The sequence below is a fragment of the Chiloscyllium punctatum genome, chromosome 7, assembly GCF_047496795.1.
Source record: "Chiloscyllium punctatum isolate Juve2018m chromosome 7, sChiPun1.3, whole genome shotgun sequence".
NCBI lineage: Eukaryota > Metazoa > Chordata > Chondrichthyes > Orectolobiformes > Hemiscylliidae > Chiloscyllium > Chiloscyllium punctatum.
The window spans coordinates 113,687,233-113,705,969 of NC_092745.1; the positions used below are offsets into that span (position 1 = coordinate 113,687,233).

General features: G+C 39.1%; 1 protein-coding gene across 3 annotated transcripts in view; it reads left to right on the forward strand.

Moving 5' to 3' along the window:
- The first annotated feature begins 6,734 nt into the window (after positions 1 to 6,734).
- The window catches only part of abca4b (ATP-binding cassette, sub-family A (ABC1), member 4b), a 147,573-nt gene continuing 135,570 nt past the window's right edge, over positions 6,735 to 18,737 (forward strand). For all 3 annotated transcript variants that reach the window (XM_072574615.1, XM_072574616.1, XM_072574617.1), the window contains exon 1: positions 6,735 to 6,871. The gene's annotated coding sequence lies outside the window, so the exon portion shown is untranslated. The remainder of the gene's footprint in view (positions 6,872 to 18,737) is intronic.

The following is an 18,737-nucleotide window of genomic DNA, read 5'->3' on the forward strand; positions in this document are numbered from 1 at the left end:
AGACTGTCACCCCTGTTTCTGGACACACACCATCGAGAACATCCTTCCTGCATCTAACCTGCCTAGTCCTGTTAGAATTTTATATTTCTCCATGAGATACTCCCTCACTTGTCTGAACTCCAGCAAAAACAATCCTAACCTAGTCAATTTCTAATGTGAGGACACGTCAGTCCTGTCATCTCTGGAATCAGTCTGGTCAACCTTCGTTGCACTCCCTCAAGAGCAAGAGCATCTTCCTCAGAAAAGGATATCAAAAGATGCATTCAATATTCTAGATGTGGTCTCACCAAGGACCTATATAACAGCAAAAGCACAGCCCTGCTCCTGTACTCGAAACCTCTTGCAATGAAGGCCAACATACCATTTGCCTTCCTTACCACCTGCTGTACCCGCATGCTTACCTTCCCTAGTCAGATCCTGCTGCACACTCCCCTCTCCCAATTTACAGCCATTCAGGTAGTAATCTGTCTTCTTGATTTTATTTCCAAAGTGAATAACCTCACATTTATCCAAATTATACAGCATCTGCCATTGATTTGCCCACTCATCCTACCTGTCCAGATCATGCTGAAGAATCTCTGCATCCTCCTCACAGTTTACTGTCCCATCCAACTTCATATCATCTGCAAACTTTGCGATGTTACATTTTGTTCCCTCATTCAAATCATGAATATGTATTGTGAACAGCTTGCGTCCCTGTACCGATCCCTGCAGTTCCATTAGTTGCTGCCTGCCAATTTGAAAAGGACCCATTAATTCCTACTCTTTGTTTCCTCTTAGCCAATCAGTTTTCTATCCATCTCAATACACTTCCCCAATCCCATGCGCTTTAATCTTGCACAATAATCTCTTATGTGAGACTTCACCAAATACTTTCTGCAAGTCCACATATATCACATCAACTGACTCCCCTTTGTCAATTCTACTAATTATATCTTCATAGAATCCCAACAGATTTGTCAATCATGATTTCCCCTTCATAAATCCATGCTGACCTTGTCTGATCCTGCCACTGCTTTCTAATTGCTCCACTACAAAGTCATTGATAATGGATTCGAGAATTTTCCCTACTACCGATGTTAGGCTTGCTACTCTATAATTCCCTGGTTTCTCTCCACCTCCCTTTTTGAGTATTGGACTAACATTAGCTACCCTCCAATCTGCAGGGACAGTTCCAGAGTCTATAGAATCCTGGAAGATGACCATCAATGCATCCACTATTTCGAGAGCCATTTCCAGAAGTACTCTGGGATGTAGATTATCAGGCCCTGGAGATTTATTCACCTTCAATCCCCTCAATTTTCCCAGCACTATTTCTCTGCTAATATTGATCTCCCTCAGTTCTTCCCTCTCACTAAATCTTGCATTCTCTAACATTTCTGGTATCTGATCTGTGTCCTTTTTTGTGAAGACAGAACCAAAGTATATATTCAGTTTTTCAGCCATTTCTTAGTCCCCTATCATACATCACCTCGTTTCTCTCAGTAGAGGACCTACATTTGTCTTACTAATCTCTTTCTCTTCCCATACCAATAAAAATATTACTGTCAGCCTTTATGTTCCCTGCAAGCTTACTTTTGTACTGTATTTTCCTCTTTTTATTCAATCCCTTGATACTTCTTTGGTGGATTCTAAACTGCTTCCCAGCCTCAGACCTATTATTTTTCTTGACCAATCTGTATGCTTCTTCCTTGGATTGGATACTATCTCTAATTTCCTTTGTAATTCATGGATTGGCCCTCTTACCCATTTTGATTTTGTGCTGGACAGGGATAAACAGTTAGTCATAGAGATGTACAGCATGAAAACAAATCCTTCAGTCCAACTCATTCATGCCGCTCAGATATCCTAACCTAATCTAGTCCCATTTGTTAGCACTTGGCCCATATCCCTCTAAACCATTCCTATTCATATACTCATCCAGCTGCCCACTTCCTCTGGCACCTCATTCCATACACGCACCATCCTCTGCATAAAAATGTTGCTCCTTAGGTTCCTTTTGTATCTTTCCCCTCTCACCCTAAACCTATGCCTTCTAGTTCTGGACTCCCCCATGCCAGGGAAAATACTTTGTCTATTTATCCTATCCATGCCCCTCATGATTTTATAAACTTCTATAAGGTCACCTCTCAGCCTCTAATGCTCCAAGGAAAACAGCCCTAGCCTATTCAGCTTCTCCCTATTGCTCTTGTTGCAGTTCTCCCATGCATTCCTTGAACGTTTGCCATTGCCTATCCACTGTCATCCCTTTAAGTAACTCTGTCCAACCAATCAAGGCCAACTCATACCCCATATCTTCTCAATTTCCTTTATTAAGACTCAGCATCCTATTTTCTGAATCAACTATCTCACTCTCCATCTTGATAAAAACTTCTCTCACATGATGGTTGCTCATCCCCGAAGGGTCTTGCTCAGCTAGATTAGCAATGGTTCCCTTCTCATTGCACAATACCCAGTCTAAGATGACCTGCTCTCTAGTTGGTTCCTTCACATATTGGTCAAGAAAACCATTCCATATACACTCCAGGAATTCTTCCTCTATGGCATTGTGGCTAATTTAATTTGCCGAATCTACGTACATTAAAATCACCCATGATCACCAATATTCCTTTATCACATGCATCTCTAACTTCCTGTTCAATGCCATTCCCATCATCACCACTGCAGTTTGGGTGTCTACATATGACACCCACTAATGTTTTTCACACCTTGTTATTTCTCAACTCTACCCATACAGGCTCCACATTTTCAGAGCTAATATCCTTTCTCACTATCGTGTTAATTTCCTCTTTAACCAGCAATGCCACTCCACCACCTTTTTCTTTTTACCTGTGCATCCTAAATACTGAATACCCTCCAACATTCAATTTCCATCCCTGGTCACCCTGCAGCTATGTGTCCTGAATCCCAATTTTATTGTACCTGTTTATATCTATCTGCGCAATTAGTTCATCCACTTTATTTAGAATGCTTCGTGCATTTTGATACAAAGCTTTTACATTTGTTCCACCGGTAAATTTCCTGAATTTTCCCGGTGTCTGCGTGGGTTTCCTCCGGATGGTCCGGTTTCCTCCCACAGTCCAAAAAAAAATGTGCAGGTTAGGTGAATTGGCCAAACTAAAAATCGCCCGTAGTGTTAGGTGAAGGAGTAAAACGTGGGGGAATGGGTCTGGGTGGGTTTCTCTTCGGAGGATCGGTGTGGACTTATTGGGCCGAAGGGCCTGTTTCCATATTATAGGGAATAGGCCGAAGGGCCTGTTTCCACACTGTAAGTAATCTAATTCACTTAACCTGCACATTTTTGGACTGTGGGAGGAAACCGGAGCACCCGGAGGAAACCCACGCAGACACGGGGAGAATGTGCAAACTCCACACAGACAGTTGCCTGAGGGTGGGATTTGAACCCGGGTCTCTGGTGCTGTGAGGCAGCAGTGCTAACCACTGTGCCACCGTGATGAAGAAATGCACAGAATACACCACCCAGGATTTTATAGAATCATAAAATCCACTGTACTATGGAAGCAGGCCATTTAGCTCATGAACTTCACACCAACCCTCCAAACAGCATCCCACCCAGGCACCTGCCCCTACCCTATCCTTGTAACCTTGCTTTCCCCATGGTTAATTCAACTAGCCAGCACAACTTTGGACTGTGGGAGGGAACCAGAGGAGACCCACGCAGGTACAGGGAGAATGCACAAACTCCACACAGTCTGTGGCTGGAATCAAACCCAGGTCCCTGGTACTGGTGAAGCAGCAGTATTAACCACTGAGTCACAGTGCCGCCCTGTTTGTTGATATAACCTTGCTTCAGATTATCTCAGTATTTGATATTGAGTAGTCAGGATAGGTTGCTCATCATACAGCATGTTGAAGATTTGGCCAGAAATCTACTACAGAAATGTGTAACATCTATGCACTTTAAGTGATGAATATTAATATTTTTAAAAATCAAAATTCTCTTATTAGCACTGCAATTCTTTTTGCCACCATTTTAACTGAAATTTTAATGTTTGACTGACAGTCATTACACAAGTAACTAGCTGTACATTGCTGTGGATATCTTCAAAATGTCTTTTCATGCAAGCATGAGTATTCAGCAATCTGAATGTCACGGCAGGAATGGGCTTGATTTGCTTTATACAAGTGTCATCAACATTATATGTGAAATTTACAAAACCTTGCACAGACCCCATCTACATTCAAGATATATTTATTGTGCAATTACTCTGATCCCAAGATGAGCTACCAACCTCATATTTGTACCATCATTAAGGCCACCTATTTCCATCTGTATAACTCCATGCCATGTTGGTGATTTCAATGGACTAGTCATCCAGTAGGAGAAAGTGAGGACTGCAGATGCTGGAGATCAGAGCTGAAAAATGTGTTGCTTGAAAAGCGCAGCAGGTCAGGCAGCATCCAAGGAGCAGGAGAATCGACGAACCTGCTGCGCTTTACCAGCAACACATTTTTCAGCTAGTCATCCAGAAGGCCAAGCTCATGAATGTGGGTATGTGTTCAATTCCCACCCTGACAGTTGGTCATATTTAAATTCAATTAACACAATCTGAAATATAAAGCTAGCCTCAGTAATGGTGAACATGAAACTATCATTGACTTTTGGAAAGAACTGTCTGGTTCACTGATGACCTTTAGGGAAGAAAATCTGCCGTCCTTACCTGATCTGACTTGCAGCAATGTGGTTGATTCTTAATTGCCTTCTGAAATGGCCTAGCAAGCTATTCAGTTCAAGGTATAGGGATGGACAGCACATCTGGCCTTGCCTGTAATACCCACATCCCATGAAAGAAGAAGGGAAAAAGCAATGTCCTGGTTTTGACCTGTCTTAGTTCATCTTTTGCTAAAATCATCACTAATGTCTTTATTCTTATTTCTAGACTCAATTATTCCAGCCCACCCCTAATAATATGTCACATTCTACTTAATGCCATCTAAAACTCCAGTGCCAGTACCTCAAATTTTGCAACGTACCGCAATTAATCTATCTGCTCATTGACTTACATTGACTCCCAGTCAAGCAACACCTTGATTTATTTTATAGTTTTCACCTTGTTATCAGATTTTTCCATGACCTTGTCCTGTCTACCTTTGTAATCCTCTCCAACCTGACAAAGCTGTGAGATATCTCTAATTATGGCTTCTAACACATCCCTAACAGCCACTCCACTATTGGTAGCTGTGCAATTGAACCTAGGCTCAGGAACATCTTCACACACTCTATCCCTTCTCTGACTCAACTTCCTCCAAAAGAGTTTTCTTAAAACCTGCATCTTTGCCAGGCTTTTGTTCAGCTGACCTAATACCTCCTATGTGACACAGGATCATTTTGTTTTTTAATGCTTCATGAAGTGTGTTGGGACATTCCATTACATTAAAAGTGTATATACATAAAAGTTGTTGTTATTAATTATTTGCACAGACAAATTTAATTCAACCCAGACCACAGACAATAAAACATATTTGGTAGCAGTGTGGCTCCGTTTGGATGGCATGGTGGCTCAGTGGTTAGTTCAGCTGCCTCACGGCTCAAGTGACTCAGGTTCAACTCCACCCTCAGGTGACTGTGTGAAGTTTGCACATTTTCTCTGCATCTGTGCAGGTTTGTTCCAGTTTCCTCCCATAGTACAAAGATGTGCAAGTTAGATGGGCTGGCCATGCTAAATGGCCCAGAGTGTCCAGGGATGTGTAGGTGGGTTAGCCATGGGAAATGCAGGATTACAGGGATAGAATAGGGGGACGTGTCTGGGTAGGATGCTCTTTGGAGGATTAGTGTGAACTCAATGGGCCAAATGGCCTGCTTGCATGCTGCAGAGATCCTATGATATTCAGATTGATCATTCAGCAGAACATCTAAGTATTAAGACAAGTATTAGCATACGTGTGTGTCTATATATATATATATAAAAGAAAAATAATCTTCATTTGAATGTTTGTTTTTTTAATTGCTGGTCGTTCCTGGTATTCCATAGGACTGACCAGGTTAAGGAGTATTACAGAGACATAAGAACCATTTATAAAATGAGAAGATTGCAAAAGTGTGTCTGTTATCATGCATTGTCATGTGTAAGAGTTGTACACCTTTATTTTTGTATGAGAAAGCTATGATAGTTATATTAAACAACCTCATTGAACACTTAAACATCAATCTGTAGTTTAGTTTGTGGTTCAGAAGTATTAGCAAAATAAATAAATTGAGTATTTATGTAAAGTTCAAATCATAATTGCTATAATTTTTTATTAAATATCCAGATATTATTGTGGCATTAAAATATATTGCATTCTGTTAACATGTAAAAATAAATGCAGGCATAGTTAAACAGGCAGATTTTATTTTGCCAGTTAGCTGAGGAATACTATTATTTGTTTGCAAGATGAGCTGTTACTGAGCCTGTAAAGGATTTCACTGCATGGTATCTTTTTAGACTAATTAATAATGACAGCTTTGCATATGATTTGCTAAAGTCTAATAAGGATGGCATCATAAAGTGCCGCAAAAATGTAGGTCACATATTAACAAGGCATCCTATTGTGAATTGACTTCATGCTTTTGTTTCAAATGCTTCAATCAAAAGTCAGTGAAATATGTAACTTGTTCAAATGATTTTCATTTCATCAAAGCAATGCAAACAGTGAGTTAGCATTAACTATATTTTCTTCTTACACTACTCTCCTACAGATGTTCCATTTTGAGGAGGGGATTAAAATAATCAGATTACATTTGAGCTGTGTAGTTTGAAGCTGCTCCTGGTGAGATGTACATCATTAGGAACTTGCTTAGAAATGTATTCTCGTAAGAAGAGTTTGTTCCCCTTGGATATTACATTCAAATGTCAGTTCTCAACCTGAGGTAAGCTAAAAGATTGATTCCTTTTCTTTACATTCAACAAGTAATTGAAAATTTGTTAGGTATTCTACCTTCATGATAGGTTCTTGTTAATCTGATGCAGGCCGACCTGCTTAGTATAGATTATAGCACTAACCATGTTTGATAACTATTGGTACACAGGAAGTGTGCAGATATACATGGCAATAAAGTGCTTTTGGCCTCTGAGATCATACATTGAAACCCTATTTCGTGGAAAAATGTAATATGAAATGTTTGCACATTCTTGAAGTCCTGAGAGTGAGATTATTCCAGATGAAATATACATATCGAAAGGTAATTCTTTCTATTCCAAACTACGAATGAAGGATATATAGATCATGCAAGTTTCAAAATGTTTGTGTAGAAACTTAATAGTGCAGAATTTGAGGTGTCATCCTGGTGCGGTGGATGGTTCAGGTTCCAGTATATGCTGTGTTAGGGCCACAACTAATCAGTCGAGCAGCTTCATGAGAATAGTAGGAGCAAATTGCAGAAGAACCATTCGCAGACCCCAGAGAAAACTCAGCCATTGCAGGGACCGCAATATCAGCTGTTAGGATGTCGAAACATGTCCTCAGAATTGAGAGTAAGGGGTGAACAGAAGACAGCAGTTTTAACGTGGCACCAAAAGAAGCATTTCCTCCTACATCCACAACAAGGTAAATACAATAATAGAAATTTACTTCTCAGGTGGCAGCTTCCTGCTGGCTCTTTAAGGGTGACTAATTTGGCTGTTGAGCAGCTGCTGTGTTTATTCAGAATGCATTTGACACAGGAATCTGGGGTGCTGAATATCAGTTTCAGGTGCCTGCTCAGCTCATCTTCAAGTAGTTCCCCACTAGGAAATATACCTGTCACCCATTCAATACCAAAATACGATGAATACATCATGATTCAATTTCTAGGCCTTTTTTTAGTTATTTCAAACTAAAACTTTCTATCAAAAGATAAGAATATTGCACAAGGTTTGTTAAGTATAAATTGGCAACATTGTGATTGTGAGAAATGCCTGTGGTGAAGCTATGAGTTCCCCAAGTTGTGATCTCAGCATGGACATGCTAAAATGAGTTTGTTAATAAGTATAAATTAAAAACCTGTAGTTCCCTAGCAAGGTTCAGTTGGCAACAATAATAAAAACACAGATGAAAATTGTTGAATAGAGTTGTGTTGCAATAAAACCTTATACAATGTCACTTACACAGGCTGACTATACATACCTTTTGTGTTAATTTATAAAGTAACATAGTAAAAGATCAATATGATATCGATTTGAATCTATCAAATATTGTTTTTTTTTTGCCTTCATGACACGTTTGAGGTTTTAGTACAGTTTTATATAATGAGCTAATGTCTCCTAGTCCACATTTCTGGATATGTCAGCAAAATAAAATCCTTTTCCATGATAAGAATTTGTTGTAATTGGATTAAGTATTATCATGGGGGAGCAACAAAATGCTAATGCACCAGAGTTACAAATATAATGGCCCCACATGTGAGCTGCAGAAAGCATAATCCTTCTCAATTGTGAACCTGTTAATAAGATTTAGATTATAACATATATGTTATGATAAACAGTTCAATGTTTTGGTGAACTTTACATCGTTATTGACAAATGTGTGGGTAGTAATAGATATATAAATTATATATATATATAGGTATAAATGGTTTTGTACAGAAATATTCTTGGATAATAAAATGTATACCTAACAATAAAAGGTAAAATAATATATAATATAATATACAAAATCTATGCCATATAATAAAATTATGAAATGGAATTAAATTCTTTACGAAAGAAAATCAGTGCGATAAACTTTTAAGCACTGAAATATCATTTTACCTTTTGAAAATGTTGACCACTTAACAGGATAATAGAATTAAAGAATGAAAGGTGGCCATAGTGAAACATATAATATTATTAGAGAGCTTAACAGGGTAAATGGGGAGAGTTTATTTCCCAGGAAGAAGAATCTAAAACCAGAGGGCACAATCTCAGAACAAGGGACACCTTGCAAAACTGAGGAGGAATTTTGCTTCCCAGGGGCTTGTGAATTGGTGGAATTCTACTGCAGCAAATAGTCAAGGCTGAGTCATTAAATATGCTCAAAGCTGAGGTAGAGAGATGTTTAATCAATAAGGAAACCAAGGGTTATGGGGGGAAAAACAGGAAGGTGGAACTGAGGATTATCAAATCAGCCATGATCTCAGTAAATGGCAGAACAGACTTAATGGCCCGAATGGCCTACTTCTAATCAAGAAAGTTAATGAAACACTGACCTTTATATCTTGGGACTGGAGTGTACAGATTCCGAAGTTATACTGCAGCTACACATAATCCTACCTAGATACCATTTGGAGTACTGTGAGCAGATCTGGGCGCTACACCTTAGAAAGGATACATTAGCCTTGGAGGGTTTGAAATGCAAGTTTTCCAGAATGATACCTGAATTTCAGGAGTTAAGCGATGTGGAGAGGTTATACAAATCATGGCTGTTTTCTCTAGAATTTAAAAGGTAAGGAGGTGATCTGTTTGAAGACATCAAGTTATTAACAGGAAAGGATAGTGTAGGTAAAGATAAAGTATTTGTACAGGATTGGATTCTAGAGCTAGGGAGCATGGTCTGAGAATTAGTATCAGACCATTCAGGAGAGATGTTAGGAAGCATTTCTACACAAAAAGTATGGTAGATGTTCAGAAATATCTCCCATAAATAGTAGTGGATGTTGGATAAATTGTTCATTTTAATTCTGAGATAGATACATTTTTGTTGAGCAAAGGTGTTCAGGGATATGAGCCAAAGGCATGTATAAGGAGTTACAGCACAGATCAGCCATGATCTCATTGAATGGCAGAACAGGCTTGAGAGGCTGAATAGCCTACTCCTGTAACTATGCTCCTATATTCTGCTCCTATGTTTTATGGTCTTAAGGTAATTACAGAAGTGTCACGGTGCAGAAGGAGACCATTTATCCCATAACATCTGTACTAAGTCTCCAAAAGATCATCATGACTTCATGACATTCTGCCTTTTCTACATGCCCTTGTACATTGTTTCTATTTAAATAGAATGTCCTCCTGAATTCCTTGCTAAATTAAATACCTATAATCATTACCACAGGTTACGTAAAGTAGAAATAAAAAATATATGGAAATAGTATGCATTTATAAACTGAAGACTGTAATTTTTAATGTCAGTCTTTAACAATCAAATGTACATAAAAATGCCAAGGTTGCACATTGGATATATAACTCTTCAGTTGCTGATGCGATCCAAGCCGAGCATGAAACAAAGCTTAAACAACATTCATGCCCCATAATTATCATCTCCAACACGACAGAATCTAATCAGCCTTTAACATTTAATGTCATCCCTGTCACCATCAGTATCTTGGGCTCTGTCATTGACAGAAACTTAACAGGACCACCAAACAGATACCATGAGCATAACAGCTGGTCAGAGACTGGGAATTCTCTAAAAGGTAATTCACATCCTGACTCACCAAAGCCTGCCTATTATCGAAAAGGCGCAGGTCAACACAACAATACAATATTCCGCAGTATCCTCGATGAATGAGGCTTCACTAGCACTCATGAATCTCAACATTGTCCATGTCAAAGCAGTCCATTTGATTGGCATCCTTACACCTTAAATATTCACTCCCTCTGCCACCAATACACAGTGCAAGAAAACACCAAGGCTCTTCTGCAGTATCTTCCAAACATTGTACCTCCTAGAAGGACAAGGACAGAAAGTGTGTGGGAGGACCTCTAAAGTCCCCTCCAAGACACACCCCACTCTAACTTGGAAATACATCAGCTTTCCCTTGTTGTCACTGGATCAAAATCCTGGAATTGTCCTCTACGTGTTGGAGGCTGAGGGTGACCTTATGGAGGTTTATAAAATAATGAGGGGCATAGATAAGATGAATAGCCAAGGTCTTTTTCCCAGGGTATTGGAGTCCAAAACTAGAGGGCATGGGTTTAAGGTTGGAGGAGAAAGATTTAAAAGGGACCGAAGGGGCAACATTTTCATGCAGAGGGTGGTGCATGTGTGGAATGGGCTGCCAGAAGAAGTGGTGGAGGCTGGTACAATTACAACACTTATAAGGCATCTGGATTAGTGTATGAACAGGAAGAGTTTAGAGGGAAATGGGCCAGGTGCTGGCAGGTGGGACTAGATTAGGTTAGGATATCTGGTCAGCATAGACGATTTGGGCTGAAGGGACTGTTTCCGTGCTGTACATCTCTATGACTCTGACTCTATAACAGTACTGGCATGTACCTGCAGTGCACCAACATCAGTGCTTCAAGAAGGCAGACACCACCACAGTCTTGGGGCACTGAAGATGCCATTGAATGCTGGCCTTATCAGTCATGAGTTGTGGGCATTGATAACATAAAAAAGAAATAAGACCAAATTATTAATAATGTCAACCAAGAAAGAAAGTTGGGTGATCAGAAATGTAAGGATCTGTTACTGAGGGAGCCAGAATTGGATTTTTTTTAAAGTAGATTAGATTACTTACAGTGTAGAAACAGGCCCTTCGGCCCAACAAGTCCACACCAACCTGCTGAAGCGCAACCCACCCAGACCCATTCCCCTACATTTACCCCTTCACCTAACACTACAGGCAATTTAGCATGGCCAATTCACCTAACCTGCACATTTTTGGATTGTGGGAGGATATGAAGGAGATGTGCTTGGAGGGACTATAAAAATGATGGGAGAGAAACCTGCAGTAGAGAAAGAGACAGGAATTAAGGGATAGGGTGGGTGGATATGTGAGAGGAAAAGTATGGTTTTGTGGGTGAGCCAAAGAAGAAAATAAGAACAGGTCACTGAATTGATAGACTCTGGTCTGGTGATGAAGAAATGTAATAGCTTCTCCTGTGGGTATTAAAGAGAAATAGTTAGGTTGCAAAGTTGAAGGAATGGGTTAATACCAGAGAATATGACTTGTCTTTTCTCTACAGAATGATTCGAGGATCATAGAATCTCTACAGTGAGGATAGAGACCATTCAGCTCATCAAGTCCACACTGACACCCCCACCCCCCCACTCAAAGAACATCCCATCCTGACCCACTCCCCTACCCTATGCCCATAACCACACATTTACCATGGCTAACCCACCTAGCCTGCACATCACTGGACACTATGGGGCAATTTAGCATGGCCAATTCACCTGAACTTCACATGTTTGGACTGTGAACTGAAACCGAGAATAGACACCAAGGCCTAGTAGAGTTACTTATTTTGGATCTGTCTTCACAAAAGAGGGCACAGATAACCTCCCAGAAATATTAAGGAACCAAGAGAGGGAGGACAGATCTTAAGGGAATCAGTATTAGTAAGAAAATAGTGCTGGGGATATTATTGGGGTTAAAGGCTGACAAATCACCAATCCCTGATAATCTACATCCCAGAGTACTAAAAGAAGTGGCCTTGATATATTGGATACTTTGGAGGTCTCATCATCTTCCAGAACTCTATTGACTCTGTGACAATACCACAGTTTTAAGAAGTACATTTTGTCCTATTTTTTATGAAGTCAGATTGAGACAGAGAGGATGAGCAATCTGTTCCAAGTCAATAAAGTGAATAGTTTGTGATGCCTTGGGTTTTCTTGTAAAGTTGGAACAATAGAAGCAGCATGACTTTGGGATCAAGTTCCCACAGAACCACAATTTTAGTTTTAGCTTTCAGTATTTGCTGGGGTCTTGCAGCTGGATGTGGAAGTTGTTTTTTTTTCTCTCTCTGCTATAGCAAAAAGCTGGGGTTCTCTGCATACAGCTAAGATTACATGTGAGATTATCTATTTTACTGACTTTGCCTTTGCCAAGGGTGTGTTTCTGGGATGTTAGTACATTGGCACAGTTGCTGTTTAGTAATTAATTAATCTATTATACTGTTATGTTTTCCAGTAGAGTTGTTATTCCAAATCTCCATTCTTTTATTAGTATTTTATCTAGTGTATAAGAATAAAATGTGTTTTGATTCAAACCTGGTGGTTTGACCAATCGAATCGCATCTGGAACACAATGCCCTACATTTGCCGTTAAAAATAAGAAAAGAAGTTGAGGTCTGGGCTATCTTCTTAAAATACTTTTAGGGGGTTTTGTCTGGTCCATAACAACTCTGGATCAGTTCCTAAAGATTTGAGGGTAATAAATGTGACCCCATGATGTTATAAAGGAAAGAAGAGAAAAGAAAACAGTATTACAGGCCAGTTAGTCTAACATCAATAGTGGAGAAAGTGCTAGAAACTATTATAAAAGACGTGAATATTTGAAAAGCGTAACAGGATTGGATAGCTGGTTTATGAAAGCCATTCATGCTTAACAAAACTACTGGATTTTTTTTAGAATATAGCCATTAGAATAGATAAAGGAGAACCATTGGATGTGGTGTACTTGGATTTTCTTGGTAGATAAGGTCCCTCATAAGAGGTTAATGGATAAAGTTAAAACACATGAAATTGGGGTAAAATATTAGCATGGATTAAGAATTGATAATAAGACAGGAAGTAGAGGGTAGCATTAAATAGTCCTTTCTTCCAAGTGACAGTCAATGAAAAGTAGGGTGCCACAAGGATCAGTGTTTGGACACTAGCTAAACTAGGTGGATTGTGACATGTGAGGCTTCAAGATGATCTAGACAAGTCGAGTGAGCGGGTAAACACATAGCAGGTGCAGTACAATATGACTAAATGTGATTTATACACTTTGGTGTAAAAAAGCAGAAAGGCGCAGCATTACGTAAATGGTGATATATTGGGACGTGTGGATCTACAAGGAGATCTGGGTGTCTTTCTACAACAGTCAATGAAAGTAGCCAGGTAGGTACTGCAAGCAACTAGAGAGATGCATAGTATATTGACCTTCATTACAAGAGGATTTGAGTTCAGCAGTAGGGACACCTTATTGCAGTTTTACGGAGCCTTGGTGAGATCACGCCTGGGATATAGTGTGCAGTTTGGGTCTCCCTATTTAAGAAAGCATTTACCTGCCATGGAGGGAGTGCATTGAAGAGTCACCAGAAAGGCAGGAGAGATTGGTTTATCTTGGCCTGTATTGACCAGGCATTTGAAGGATGAGAAGGGATCTGATTCAGATGCATAAAATTCAAGTCGGGTCTAGTGTGAGCCAAATTTGAAGGCAAATGTTTTTCCTGGTCGAGAATTCCAGAAGCAGGGCTCAAAGATTCAGGATATGGGGGAGACAATTTAGGACAGAGAGGAGGTCAAATCTTTCATTAAACGTGTAGTGAGCCAGTAGGATTCTATAAATAGGAGGCTGTGGAGGCCAAGTCACTGAATGTAGTCAAGATAACCTTTTAGATTCTAAAGGAATCAAGGAATTGTAAGGTGGAAGTGTGAATATGGCACTGAGAGGATTAGCCACAATCATATTGAATGGGAAAGCAGGCTCACTGGGCTGAATGGTCTATTCCTCCTAGATTCTATATGTCTTAAGAGTGGTCAAGGCAGAAATGGTCATGGAAAGTTTACAAATTATGCATTAGGGATACTAAAGTTTGCACCTCTTGGATCTGAGTTCACAAATACAGGAAAAATAGCCAGAAGACAATTCAGTTGAGGAATACTGAATATTTTCCCACTGACAACATCAAGAATGGATGGGCATGGTTTAGAAAGTCAACAGTTCGCGAAGTATTGTGGAGAATGAAGGGTCAATGCCGTGGTAGTCTGAGTGTCATTGGAAATGTCTGTGAAGCATGAAGAGTCTGAAGAACTCCTCTTGAGCTGCCAAATGTTACATTCAAACCTTTTTTGTCGGACAGCTCCATAAAGCTTCAGCACATTTTAATAAACAATATATTTGAGTATTTGTAGAAAAAACTATGCCAGACTAAATTGAGGAATTTTATTGACATGCGCATCAAAACTATTTACTCAAATAGCTTGTTTTTAATTATCAAGCATAAACAAATGGAATGCAGTACGTTTTGATTTCAAAAATGTTGAGAAAACGTCACATAAGAAATTTGTTATAAAATTTGAGATCTAAGGTATAATGGGTCAGGCATCTTATATATTACAGATAAATGTGAATTAATGACTTTGAAAATGAAGATCCTGATGAGGCGAATGTGTGACATAAGGGGAAAGGAAAGTATCAGGATGCAGGACTTCAACGGGAGAGTCAGAGAAAATTGTGGGAACATCGAAGAAAGCAGCTGAAAATAAATTAAAATGGCATGGTCATCTATTGTGGAAATACAGAGGAAATGTGGTGGAATGAAGAATAGAGATGGGACTGCCAAGAAGAAGGAGAAGAGAAAGGTCTAAGACTCAATGGAAAGATGCAGTGGTAAGAGACTTAAACAGAGCAGGTTTGGAAGAGGAATCGATGACTGAGAGGGAATAGAGAAAAGTGATAAACCTGAATGTGGTAATCCCAAGAAAAACATAAGAAGCCAGAGAAGAAGGTGAAGAGAAATGAAGAGTTTGGCGATATGTACTGAACTGTTGGGGCAAGGGAAACTTGATTATGATCTATAAATGTTGGATAAAATCCAAAATGGACACATAAGTGTGTATTTAATATCGATAAGGACATTGACATAAATCAAGAAGCTGGTAATGAAGGTATAAGGTATTGAAGAAATGTGTGAGACAATTCACATTTACAAGAAATGAGAGAATATAACTTTGCTTAAGTAAAAACTGGAGCTGACCTTATTGGAGCAGAGAAGTGTTATTGTCATATCAAATGCTTTGAATACACTTGGCACGCAAAAAGTGAGAGATTATTTCTTCTGATATATGAATTAGTAATAAGATGGGTATGAATTTAGTTTAAATACTAGAAATATAAAAAGTCTGGTTAAAATAATACTGTTGATGTAGAGTTATTATAAATGTGAATATTATCCCAAGTGCCCATTGAAGTTGAGACTATCGCAACCTTTGAGAGGGAATTAGGTTAACAATGAATAAAGAATAGTAAGAGATAAAGGAGGAAGGTCAGAAACTCAATATTCATGGCAACAAAACATTGAGAAAAGGTAGAGAATGGAGTGAAGGAGAAGGGAAGGCTCTATTGATCAAGAAAATGATTATAGCACTGATGCGAGATGATTTTGATAAAGGATCAAAGGTAGAATCTATTTGGGTCACAATTAAGGCAGAGCAGAGGAGCTTTGATGAGATTGGGTGTACTTTACAGGCCACCAAATAATGGGATGTAATTGGATGAGCAAATGTACGGGCAAATTACAGAAAGGTGCAAGAATAAAGCAGTGATAATGAGGGACAAATTAACCTAAATAGACCAGGATAGCAATACTGTCAAGAGCAAGGAAATGGAGGAATTCTCAACAATAGAACTTCATTGATGTCTTCCAGTCTGTAGAGCAGGAAGTGATGCTGTATCTAACTTAAGGAATTAACTGGATTGGGTAGAGGTGGTTTAAGTGTAAGAGCATCTGAGGAACTCAATATCAACTTTAGAATAATTATGGAGAAGGACAACGTGGCCACAAGCGTAAGGCTCTTAACTAGAACTTCAGTGACTTCAGATGTCATCTTGACCGGGTAGACCAGAACCAAAACTGACAGAGAATACTTTAATTGAATAATGGGAGGACTTCAAAGGAGAAAATGACATCTATGTAGGCACATTCAGAGCGAGAGCATCAAGGGTGACCAAGGATATAGAACCTAGAAGAAGACAGAACAAAGAATGGTAAGTTATTCAAGGAACATGTTCACAACCCACTGACTGAATTGCAGTATAACATAAAAGAAAAAGCTAATATAAAAATTAGGTAGTCAGATTAAAATTATACAACATGTACTAATCATGTCACAAAAATTGACAAGTTTATCAAGTAACAGGGAAATGTTGAATGGGATATTAAAAGAATAAAATTGAATTAAATTTATGATAAAATTACAAACTAATTCAACATTCCTATGTTATAGACACTAAAGTTCACTTAGATTTTGTCACTTAAGAAGTTGATTGAGAACCCAAACTAGGTGTTGAAAGGACAACATTAATATGTTTCCATGCTGCATTTTACAGGATTTAATTTAGTCAAACCTTTGAGTTGTCCTGGTTGCTCCAGGCATGATGGGGTTGGCCAGTTCTGAAACTATTTCAGTTGTATCAGGACTTATCCAAACCTAGTTCAAATATGAACCTTTTTGTGTTTGTAGAGTTTTGAACATTTTAGCATGAAGAATGTTGTCATCCTGTTTTGAGGAAGGGTCACTGGACCTGAAACATTAACTCTGATTTCTCTCCACTGATACTTCCAGACTTGCTGAGCTTTTCCAGCAATTTCTGTTTTTGCTTCTAATTTCCAGCATCCACAGTTCTTCAAGTTTTTAAATATCTGGTTATTTGTTTTTGCCTTGTAACATACTTGTTCACTTGGCTAAAAAGAACGCTTAAGACAAATTTAAGATCCATAATTCCCTCCCTAAGGATATTGTGGGTCAACGTACAATGCACAGAGTGCAGCAGTTCACCATCACCTTCTTTTGGGCAACTAGGGACTAAATAAATGCTGGCCAGCCAGCGACAAACACATCCCATGAGTGAATTTAAAAAAATTAGTGAAGCAAACTGAATATAGTGGTGTAGAGGAATCAGTCTTGGAATCGTAGAATGGTCTCCCTCTTTGCTGGAACCAATTAGTCCACTGCATCTATTCTGGCTGTTTGAAAGAATAATTCTCTTTGAGTCTCTCCCTCATTTCTTCCGGGAGCTCCACACATACTTCCTTTTCAGATAATAATCCAATTCTGATTGAATACCTCAATTGAATCTGCCTCCACTATACGCTCATGCTATGCTTTCTAGATCCTAAACAGTCACTGCCTGAAAAAGCTGTTGCTGTTGTTTCGTTAGCCTGTTATGGGATCAATTAGATCAGTTACCTGGGAAACCGGTTTGCAAAGCAGACTGATGCTAATGGTACAGGTTCAATTCATGCATGAGCTATGGTCACCATGAAGTTCCTGCCTTCTCAACCGTACCCCTCACCTGAGTTGTAGTGACACTCTGGTTAAACTCAGCACTAGTCATCTATCTCTAATGAGAGAGAGACTGTCTGGGACTATGGTGACATCTTGGACAGGTTTAACATAACTTCTTTGCATTTCTATTCTACGCCCTTGTTCATAGGTCCCAGGATATCACATGCTTTATTAACAATTCTGTCAACATGACCTGACATCTAAAGTGGTGATCTAAATAAAAGAGAATTAGATGGACAAACAGAAATTACACAAGTGCATTAGTGGCTACCAGAAAAGAGAACTCAAAAGCCAGTTATGAAAGATGAGTATTAAAAGGGTGGCTAATAAATACTAAAGGGAAGGCTGAGGTTTATTTAAGGACAGAAAAGGCAATTTTTTTATGGAGGCAAGGTCATGACTGAGCACAATCTACATCTAAATTCACTACAGAAGAGGATACTATCAATGAATCAATGAATGAGTTGGAAGTGACATCATTGGATAGGATAAAAATAAATGCAGAGGATGTATGTTAAAGTTTTACAGTCCTCAAAGTAGAATAGTCACTCAGTTCATTTGGACTTTGTCTTCTGTTGTGAGCAAAGGTTAGAACAAAGGATTACAAGAACTAGGAGCAGGACTAGGCAATTCAGCCCCTTGAGCCTGCTCCATCATTCAATATGATCATGGTTGATGACATCTCAGTCTTAACTCCACTTTCTTGCCTGCTCTCCAAAACCCTTCATCCTGTTACTAATTAAAAATCTATCTATCTCCTCCTTAAATTAATTCAATGTCCCAGCATCCATCGCACTATGGAGGTAGTGAATGACACAGATTCACGACCCTTTGAG